The 11,987-nt window shown below is 31.4% G+C and overlaps 1 long non-coding RNA gene across 2 annotated transcripts; it reads right to left on the bottom strand.

The window, feature by feature from the left end:
* Positions 1-5,315: 5,315 nt before the first annotated feature.
* LOC129927446 (uncharacterized) lies at positions 5,316-10,096 on the bottom strand. Of its 2 annotated transcripts, XR_008779055.1 has the most exons (5): positions 9,969-10,096; positions 9,517-9,675; positions 8,236-8,361; positions 7,824-7,892; positions 5,316-7,463 (listed from the first exon to the last, which is right to left on the bottom strand). It is a non-coding gene; the product is annotated as an uncharacterized LOC129927446 (long non-coding RNA). The 2 variants fall into 2 exon arrangements; XR_008779054.1 differs by lacking the exon at positions 9,969-10,096 and having other exon boundaries at positions 9,517-9,853.
* Positions 10,097-11,987: the final 1,891 nt, after the last annotated feature.

Genomic DNA, 11,987 nt, shown 5'->3' with positions numbered 1-11,987 from the left:
AGTTTTATAATTTTGTAGGGATTCCAACGTTGGGTTTTTTCTACTAGATCTGGTGCAGTTTTATGTGCTACTTACAGATGAGCCTACTGTTCCGCATTAAGCGGAACCGTCCCGCTAGAAAAAATAAAAATAAAACTCACAAGTTACGCCGTTCCTCATTGGCACTTTTATTTTGTTTCGAGAAGTCCGGATTCCGACAAAATAATTTTTTTATTTTTATTAATATCAAAAGAAAAATTGAATACAACATTCATTAATGATTACATTTCGTCCTATTGTGGCCTACATTTGGTTAAGCGCTAATGTAATGCTTCGTTTATTCAATGACTAGGGTCATTTATAATCATGCCAAAACATTTTTCCGATTTGCATCTAACACACTGATTTCTAAGAACAGGATAGAATTTAATAAGGAGAAGGATTCTAAAATTTGTCTAATTTTCTAGTACGGACTTATTTGAAAACTTTGTCTTGAATGTAGATCCAAATCTACTGCCTATTTGATCTTCTATGTCTAGATCTAGATTCAAGTTGTAGTCTTGACTTAAATATTGATCTAGATCTTTCTACAGTGATGGGAACAGACTTTGAACAAATTTTAGGCAATTTTGCACACCCCCGTTTTTTGAACTGGCCTGTGGCCGCGACTTTAAAAAAAAGATGTTGCTGAATTTTTTTTTAATTATGTAGAATCATTTTATTTAAGATTTTCTTTAAATAATAATTACACTGCACAAGCTTTACTGCACACATACACACAAAATGCATGCAAGGCACTATTGTTTGTACATATAGATGAGAGGAGAAAGCTTTTTGCAGATGCTTTATATCTGTCTTCAGGCAGTCTGAACATTCTATAATAGATCACTGCTTTACTGGTATTGTAACAACTTCTCTCTCAAACAACTATAAACAGTTTAAAAATCAAAATATGCTTGAGTTTTAAAAATACTTTAAAAGTATGATCTACACTTCTGTTATTTTCACTGATTATTCAATTTTGTACAGAATATTTTTTTTTTTATTAAAGGGAAACTCCGATGGTTTTGACAATTTTTGATATAATATGTGTTTTGATTTACAGATAATGAATATATAATTCTTTTTTTTTTCTTTGCAATAATAACTTGGTAATTGATGTTTTTCCGACGTAATTTTCCTGCGCATCCAAAACAGTCAGACTTTCACCGAGTTTCTATGTGACGTCACAAATGCGTTTTAATCTATTGACAGTATAACAGGAGACCATGCAGCAAAGTTTACATTCTCGTAAAAGAAATATATCTTGGTCTATACAGTTATATACATAAAGTCCACCAAAGAATGCTTTGAAAAGCAATTGAGAGAAAGCTGCTGAATCTCTGCTGAGTACTTAAGCAAAACATGGGAGAACAACCAGAGGAGGAGCAATGCTTAAAGGAAGAGAATGTTAAGCAATAAAACTGCATATTGAGGCTTCCTTGTGTGACTCTTTTTCATGCTGATACAAGTTGTTTACAAGAAGTGGATCTTTACTACACTGGGCTTTTAAAGCATTAGTAATGATTAGTTATTAGTTAGATATAGAAAAAAACTTTTAGTAGCCTACGGTATATATTTCTCACTATAGATCTAGATCTACATCTAATAACTTGGATCTAGATCTCTAGTGACTCTAGATCCTAATATATTACTAGATCTATTATAATTTTTTATATTCCATCAGACTTAAACTACTCAATAACTCACTATAATCATCATTAATCATGTAAAGTAGGCCTACATCTATATAGATGACCGGTGGGCCTTATTCTAGATCTTATAATAGATCTAGATGTCTAAATCTAATCTCATTTGAACTCATGGAAGTCAGCAGGCAGAGTTCAAATTAGAAAAAAATCTAGGGGCCATCGTAACAACAGAGTAAAAATTCAAAGCCTGACAAAGCGCATAGCCCGACCGGGCAACTCTCAACTCTGATACTTTTCAAAAGCTGGCAAGCACCCAGTGAAATTGAAGTCTCGACTCTAGATAATCTAGATCAAAAGAATTCAAATTAAAGAAACTAGATCTAGATATCTTATCTAGAATATATTGTTATGACTTTGCCATGCGCACCGCCATCCAAGATAGTGCAGAAAGAAGGTGCGCACTATGAGTGACCAGACAAGTCGGATGTTGACATAGGAGACTAACGATTTCCGCCCAAGTAGAGAGCCAATATGGAGATGCTGTACTCAAGGCAGATGCCCTTTGTGTTTGTCATGTCTCTATGTAAATAAACGTCTATGTCCTCGTTGAGTTGCCTCACTTAAGTTATTACAATATCTATCTAGACTTATTCAAACCACTGTGGTCACCCAAAGGCTAGATCTAGGTCTAGAGTAGTCTAGATAAATTAAATATAGGTCTAGTCCAGGGGTGGGCAACATTTTGTATCGCGGGCCGCATTAAAGACCAACTGAAGAGTTTTTTTTTTCCAAATTGAGATAGTGATTGATTTAGATAGTAGATAGCATCAAAGTTAGTTCCTAAAATTTTGAGATTTTAGAAAAGTGTATTTATATTAGAAAAAGTAATTTGAAAGTGTAAAAAATAACGAGATTTGAAAATCGGCTTCAATGACCGAAAGCGGAAGTGAGGTCTTGTAATGGACTGAGAAAATGTAAATAAAAATAGACATGGCTGGATACGTTATTGATAGCGATGCAGATGCTATACTTATCTAAATCTAGCTGTCAAACAATTTTAAATGATACTTATCATGAGATGCACCAAAATGCCCTGAAGATAACTCTTCTACTTTTTCAAAATATATTATAGAGCAGACTATTTAATTAATATAATTATAGATAGATTAATAGATAGGACTACTACTTTAGTACTTAGGCCTACTACTACTACTAGGACTAGTCACTGGAGTACTGAGTATAGATTACTATAGATAGAGTAGCTCAGTAGAGTAGATTGACTAGAGTCACTAGATCTAAGACTAGGTATACTACCGTATATTATACAGTATATAAGTCTATTATAATTTTTATTATAACAAAACTAAATGGCTAGATCTATCTATCTCTAATTCTAGCTAGGCCTATATAGGCCTTCTAACACTTTTACTAGTCACTCACTAGATCTAGTTTATAATACTTGACTTGTAATACACACTGTAATAATACGAATAGTTTATAATAAAGGCGGAAAGAAGAAACTAGAGGTGCTCTGAAACAAAACAAATTTTAAAATTCTTCAACATTAAACCATGGAACTATACTAATGGAACACCAGCTTCGAGTTTTTTACAAAGCCAAAGAGAGTCGAAGTGCCGTCGCGCATCATTTTTGCGCTTGGTGCAATGTGGAGAAATCCATGATGATGCCAAAGAAGAGATTTACTCCGTCAGTCCCTTGCAATGGGTGTAAAACTTTCGTACGCTCTATTTGATTAGATGTGTAAAAACTTCATCCATTTTCTGACTATCTGATATAATAGATACAATTTTCCCGAATAAGAGATCGTCACAAAAGTTATTTTTTTCGACCACCCTATAAAATGCCACATTTTTTCAAAAAAATAGAATCTAAATTCCGAAAATACAATCTTTCAGTGTTTCTGTGTTTGGTTTATTTACACTAAATCTGGATGAAGACCTGTCTACCGTTCCTCTAAATGCGTATTTGTTATGATATACTAAATTGCACGAAATAAAAATAAAAATAGGAGGCCTAATATAGTTTTGACACTCCAAGCTACGCATTTCTAATCGTTTTTTTTTATTATTATTATCGAAAGGACTAGGCTATAGGCATACACGTCTCGTGGGAAACAAAGAAAAAGTTCATCTCGGTAATATTGTAGCCTAAATAAAATGACAAAAAAAAAAAAACAACTATAGCCTAATCTAAAATGAAATAGATCTAGAGCTAGATTTTCTTGGACGAATGATACAAAATAAGTATAAATGATAAGTCATAGTCATATGAATCTGATAGATCTAAAACAAATACTGATAGTCATTCATTAATTAATTATTAGAATTACTGGACTACCAACTGGGTATTTTTATTGCCAAAATACAATGTATTTTATGTGCATTTATTAAAAACAACAACCAAAAATTAAGCGTTCGACGCAACTAGATCTAATATTAATAATATAGATTCTGGTTCTAGATCCAGAAAGCTACTTCTCTAATTCAGTTTTCTAGTTTAATTCTAGTTAGATCTAGATGTCTAGACCAGTAGATCTAAATCAAGCCAGGGTTTTTGTCATGGAATAGATCTATAAACCTGCAGCCGCCTAGTGATCACGATATGACAGATACTATTGATGAGATACTCTCTCTACTTATATATTTAATATAATATATAGATTATAGATCTACATCTAGATCTAGTAATCTAGTAGATCACAGTAAAACTCAATGTGTACTTCCGACTTTAGCTCAACAAGTCTACTCCAAAGTATACTATTAAAGTCACAAAGTGTAAAGGATCATTATATATTCAAATAAAAAATTTATAGGCCTAAAATGCCTAAATGAATCGAATAATCAGTCACTGATTTGACTAATCTAAATTGTTATTTTTTAAATGGCAAGTGTTATTGATGACTTCTGACTTGTAAACGAGTTGCAGAGATTCTAGCTTTTATTTTGATGACATGTTACGATATATCAATGATATTTAGATAAATGCAAGTACCTAGAGGAACAGAGAGAAGGACCATTTAATATAAGGCAAAGAAGTAAGATGTTTATAATCCATCAAACTCACAGAGGACTTGTGTCGGCATTTCATGCATTTACAGAAGCTACAAACTATGCTACAAAAATTATAGGCTTGTCTTTGATTCCTAAGACTTATGAGGAATGCTGTTTCCAGAGGCTACTCAGCCCCAGCTGTGACCTACATATTATGCCACACTGAGCACAGGCATAACCATTGTCCACCTGTGGTAGAATCAGTTGTTTTTTTTTTGCCATCTACCCTCGGCAATTAATTTTCATTGGTGTATACCACACCTTTGTAAGTGACCTCCTGCTGTCTCGTTCTGAAGCTGTATGCAACCAGGTGCTCTCTTATTCTATGTCAGTTAAAGTAAGTTGGCGCCTAAGCATTTCTGTGGTACCTCTTTATGTGCATATGACATGTTAGGCAAATGGTTTAGCCTATCGGAATGCCATTTCGGAAAGTATAGGTGCTTAAAATGAAACTCCAAATATCTGGACTTTCAGTTACCAAGAAAATAAGCTTAGGATTCAAAGAGACGACACTGGCATTTCAGCTAAGACAATCAGTGAAATTAATAGCAACTTTAATTGCAGTCCACCAAACAAGATAAAAAAAAAACAAGTGTGGCTTCAATAGCATTGATGATATTAAATTTACTTTTATCTCATTTACTAGTATTACTATTTCATTGACTATGGTTTTTTATTGTCAAATAGGCATAAGTACATGTAGTAGTTCCTGCAATTTGATGAAAAATAATAATTAAATTGTGTATAGTCTATATACAAATGTTTATAAGAGATCACAGCTTAGCTTAATTTACTTAATATTTTAAAACTATGATTTTGTGTTCTGACTCTACTCTAAATAAATTATATTTTATTTTAAGAATGCAAAGTTGGAAATTCTGTTCTGATGAAAAAAAAAATTAAACTAAAGTAGATGTTTATGGTTCTTTTGTATTTATTTTTAAATTATTTATTCATTAAAAATTAATTGCTCATTAACATTTACTTGAAGTAAAGATCAAAAACACAAATTCAATACATGATCAGCTCCCAATTCAAGCAGATCACAGCCCATCACTTAAATGTATTTACTGTCAATTCTACAGACTATTCATTTCAAAATGTTGCTTTAAATTGTTATATGACACAATCAAAGTACTGGTACCTCACATTGATGTAGGACTAAAGCAGCTGAAATAATGACAAATTTTCATTCATTAACTTGTACTGTCATTTATTATCAGACGTGTTAAAACTAATGACCTGTATATATAATTGATTAAGCAGGAGCATCAACAAATCTTGAACAATAATTGTCTACAGAAAAACTTTATTCTTATCTAAACAGTATACATTTACAATGTATTTAAACAAGTTAATTTATACAAATCTGTATGGCCTAAAGATTATGGTGTATTTTGAGCATTGTGTGAATACCAAGTTACATTATTACATGAAAATAGTGTACTCATTTTTTAAATATTCTGGGTAATAAAAATTAACAACTAATATGATACAATAAAATTGAAGCATTAGTCAAATAAAAAAAAAAAATTCACTCAAGATCTATGTGAACTCTATGCTTGAAAAAAAATCATTTTGAAATTAATTTAAAATAAAAAAAAAATATGGTTCTTTAGTCAATGGAATGATAGCAGCAATTATTTTACAATTTCATGATTATCCATTAATCTCAATATACTTATAACGGAAAAATAATTCATAAGGTTTAGATACAACCATTTGAAATAATGATTATAATTTTTTTCTTAATTTGCTTAATTCAAATCTAATATAAACAAGATTTCCTCTGTCAAGAAAATTATGAGGGAACAACATGCATGTTCTTCTCAGTAAGTTTTGCAAAGGGAATTAAGAATATATGATGTTGCTTTTTTTTGCCAACATTTTAAACCTTCGCACCAGGTTTTAGTTTTAAGGAGAATGCACCATATTTTATGTTAACTTTTGATAGATTCTTATTTTAATTTTTAAAAAGTAAAATTTCCCTTATATATCTTGCAATCTATGGGGCAGATGATATAAAGTTTATCAGTTTCTGTGCCCCATGGTTAGCGAGGGTGTCATGTACCCAGCACAACAACCAACCACCTTTTGAAAAAAAATCCCATTTCAGACGTCACAATCTATAGGGCAGATGATGTTAAGGTCATTCTTTGGCCAGTGCATCATGTGGCCAGCACAACAACCAACCATCTTTACTTTCCAAAACAAAAGTCAGCTACCCATTAGAGTTAGGTGAACTCAGGGGCCAAAAATCTAAAAAAATTTTAACCCGAGTCTTCACAGAGATTCAAACCCATGACTTAACCATTCAGCCATGGATCCCCAAACTGCCTTTACTTATTCCTTACTATTGCCATGTATCCCTAGCCTTTTGAATTCTGAATTTGAAAATCCCAGTCTTAATTGAACCCAGGAACCCTCAGTTCAGAAGCCAAGTGCTTTACCACTCATTCACTGCACTCCCTATTGTTTTAATGGGGCTCAGATTAATAGTTTTCAAGTACAATATCAAACAGATTTAAAGAAATACTAAATCCAAACCTGTTGGCTGAATGACAGGATATACATAAATATGTATAGAGCTTACAGTATAATATATATATCTTAAATTAAAATTGGTCCAAGACTTTTATTTTGCAACATGATGGGATTTTCCTTTCTGGTGGTGCTATGCAGGAGTCCAAGAATCTCATCTTTTCTCATAACAGAAAGTTATCTAGTTATAAAAATAAATAAAAGGATTTAAAAAAAATAAAAATATGTGTGACATATGTGTTGACCATGCTAAACGTATATATGTTATTAAGTATAATTATATAATTTTGCTATTCTAAAAATAGTCTGTACCTAAAAGGAGCTACTGTGTTAATGTGTAGACATGGCCCTGACCTTAATAGTTATGGATTATTACTAAAGGTGAAGGCAGATATTCAGTTAATTTGATGGACATTGCACTCATCTAAAAGCAACTATAACATACATTATGATTTACATTTTCATGGAAAACTAGTTTTTCAAAAATACAAGTACTTCAGCTTATGAGAAAAGTGCATAGGGAAAAATTGCAGTACCTTACCTTTAAGAGGTGCAACCAATCATTGACTTGTCAGGAATGCATGCCTTTTTCTTGCATTTCCAAACATAACTGTAATTATACAATTAGGCATAATGGCTAATTTCTTTTGAAAACATTAAAATTAAAAAATAATATTATTAAATTGAATACATTGTTGTATCAAACATACAAATTATCAGACATAATTTTGCCTAATTTCATCTAACAGTTTATTGTAAAGGAATGGCCTGCACAACAGCCAAGTATATTAGGCATTCATGAAAGATGAATTTGCTTAAGAGTGTTATAAAAAAAAACTAGAGAAAAATGTTAAATTCCATCCCCAATATTTGGATGTTGCTTGACCATGAAAATCACACTTCATAAAATATCTTTTAGATAACTAAAATAAAAATTGTATAGTAGTACTTACAATAAATATTGAATGGATGCCAATATTATTAATGTCTGCCCAGAGAGTAGAAATAGTATAAGTATGATCCTTGAGCCAATCTGGTACATCATCAGAACTGGTTGCCATGGTTCTACTTGTTAATAACTGAAACATTACAAAATTTTTTTAAATTTATAATTTATCACAGACTAGAATAGAAATGTTGCCAGGAAAAATACCAATGGTTAGAATCCACCTGATGATACTTTTGTAGCCTTAAAATGCACCAAAACTTCATTCATTAAATCTGATAAGAAACATATATGTATCACACAAGTCCAAGTTGATCAGAGTGTCATAGCAAATAATTAACTAGATATGAGAGTTTTATATTAAAAAGCTGAATTTCAGGGGATAGATCCAACTTGACACCACATCATTTATTATTTCATGAACTCATGGGTCTGGGCATGGCATGGAATGGGAACTATTATTTAATGTATGGGGTGTAGGCGAGGCATGGATTATAAATTGTCTTGTATAGATTAGATTGGGTAAAACTTCCCATCGAAGGTAACTTTTACTGATAGATCTGGATCAATTATAAATTTATGGGATCTAGGCCTGCATAAATTTTATATTTTATTTATATATTTTATGTACATAAATAACTAGTCTAGATTCTATAATTATATCTTAATAATAATTTTTGTAGATGTCATATAATATCTAAAATATTAAGTATAGATCAGTAGATTTAGAATTTTAGCTAGTAAATATTTTTATATTCCAAATCTAAACTGGATCTATATATATATTGTATATCTATCTAGAATTTAGATCAGTAGATTTAGTATTTTAGCTAGTAAAATACTTTTATATTCTAAATCTAAACTGGATCTAGATCTAATTATTCTAGAAGACTAGTTGTCAAGATTTGACTACACTATGGCTAAGGCTAATGCACTAGCTAAGTAGGCCTTCTAGATAGATCAAGAGACAGAGTACTAATAGTAATAGACTCTTGCCTCGTTGGGCCTCTCAAATCAGCTACAGACTTTAGAGACAATTTAGGAAGGTGAATTTCGATCCAATTCCAAGATCTACAAACTACAGGTTAGAGTCTAGCTAGAGATGCTAGATCTAGTCTAGAAGGCTGATCAATTAAAAATAAAATCAATCATTTCTAAAGTTTGTAAAATTATATTTTATAGATCTAATCTATCTATTTATAATATAGAAATCTATGTCTACTATTTTAATATTTAAAATGATATATGGCTGATGATATTAATTATTTTAATAGAGACATTGACATACTAGTCTAGATTATTATTCGAGATGACCTCAGATGATGATGATGATAATCAACTGGTAGAGCTATAAGTCAGTATAAACTATAATATAATCACTGCATTCGTTTCATTCACTGTCTGTATCAATAATCATGTGATGTGAAAGTGAAGTCTAGATTTAGATCTAGATTAGATAGAATTGATAGATTATAAATCTACTTTCTACTATTAAAAAGTATTATTATTATAGATCTACATCTACTAATATTAGTACAGGTACTAGATCTACAGGCAATACACTATTGATTATAGTGACTATAATTACCGTCACTATACACTAATATAATACTAGTAATACAGTTACAGTATAGTATAATACAGTCTATAGACTATGATGATGACTATAGTCAACTATAGTCATGATAGATAGATCTAGAGTTCTAGACGTAGACTAGATCTATAAACATTCATATTTACCTCATGTATGGTCTAGATCTAGAGAAAATAGAGTGGAAATCATGACTTTATTAGATCTGTTGAGTTATTTTTAAAAAAATATCTTTTAAATAGATCTAGAACCATAGTCTAAGTCTGGGTGTTGTAGATCTAGATTATTCTAGAGATCTATAGATAAGTTCGGTTTTTAAAAAATGCGCATTCGAAATTTAAAATACCCAGATTTAAGTATTAATATAGCCATATTGGTAGGACCGCGTTAATCATTTATTAGATCATGGAACTATACTAATGGAACACCAGCTTCGAGTTTTTTACAAAGACAAAGAGAGTCGAAGTGCCGTCGCGCATCTTTTTTCGCGCACCATACCAATTTGAAAAATCGATGAGGATGCCAAAGAAGAAATTTACTCCGAGAGCCACTTGGATTGACCTTCATTGAGAGTAAAACTTCCCCACACTATATTTTATTAGATCTGTAAAAACTTTATCCATTTTCTGACTATCTGATAAAATAGATACAATTTCCCTGAATAAGAGATCGTCACAAAAGTTATTTTTTTCGATCACCCTATAAAATGCCACTTATTTTCCAAAAAATAGAATCTAAATTCCGAAAATACAATCTTTCAGTGTTTCTGTGTTTGGTTTATTTACACTAAATCTGGATGAAGACCTGTCTACCGTTCCGCTAAATGCGTATTTGTTACGATATACTAAATTGCACGAAATAAAAATAGGAGGCCTAATACAGTTTTGACACTCCAAGCTACGCATTTCTAATCGTTTTTTTTTTTTAATTATTATCGAAAGGACTAGGCTATAGGCATACACGTCTCGTGGGAAACAAAGAAAAAGTTAATCTTGGTAATATTGTAGCCTAAATAAAATGACAAAAAAAAAAAAAAAAACAACTATAGCCTAATCTAAAATGAAATAGATCCAGAGCTAGATTTTCTTGGACGAATGATATAAAATAAGTATAAATAATAAGTCATATTAATCTGATAGATCTAAAACAAATACTGATAGAGTCATTCATTAATTAATTATTAGAATTACTTGACTACCAACTATTTTTATTGCCAAAATACAATGTATTTTATGTGCATTTATTAAAAACAGCAACCAAAAATTAAGCGTTTGACGCAACTAGATCTAATATTAGTAATATATAGATTCTAGTTCTAGATCCAGAAAGCTACTTCTCTAATTCAGTTTTCTAGTTTAATTCTAGTTAGATCTAGATGTCTAGACCAGTAGATCTAAATCTAGCCAGGGTTTTTGTCATGGAATAGATTTATAAAACTTCAGCCACCTACTGATCACGATATGACAGATAGGCCCATAGGCCTACTCTCTCTACTATTTTACTAGACTCTACATCTAGATCTAGTACTAGTAGATCACTACATTTGACTAGATGATTACTAGATCACAGTAAAATTCAATGTGTACTTCCGACTTTAGCTTATAACAAACAAGTCTACTCCAAAGTATAGATCTACTAGTAAAGTCACAAAGTGTAAAGGATCATTATAATGATAATATAATATATTCACATAAAAAAAATTATAGGCCTAAATGAATTGAATAATCAGTCACTAATTTGACTAATCAGTAATCTAAATTGTAGTTTTTTTAAAATGGCAAGTGTTATTGATGACTTCTGACTTGTAAACCAGTTGCAGAGATTCTAGTTTTTATTTTGATGACATGTTACGATATATCAATGATATTTAGATAAACGCAAGTACCTAGTGGAACAGACAGAAGGACCATTTAATATAAGGCAAAGAAGTAAGATGTTTATAATCCATCAAACTATGATCAAACTCACAGAGGACTTGTGTCATTTGTGACGGCATTTCATGCATTTACAGAAGCTACAAACTATTCTACAAAAATGATAGGCTTGTCTTTGATTCCGAAGACTTATGAGGAATGCTATGTTTCCAGTGGCTACTCAGCCCCAGCTGTGACCTACATATTATGCCACACTGAGCACAGGCATAACCATGGTCCACCTGTGGTAGAATC

This window comes from Biomphalaria glabrata, chromosome 7 (assembly GCF_947242115.1).
Source record: "Biomphalaria glabrata chromosome 7, xgBioGlab47.1, whole genome shotgun sequence".
Lineage (NCBI taxonomy): Eukaryota > Metazoa > Mollusca > Gastropoda > Planorbidae > Biomphalaria > Biomphalaria glabrata.
This window is presented reverse-complemented; position numbering and strand designations above follow the sequence as displayed.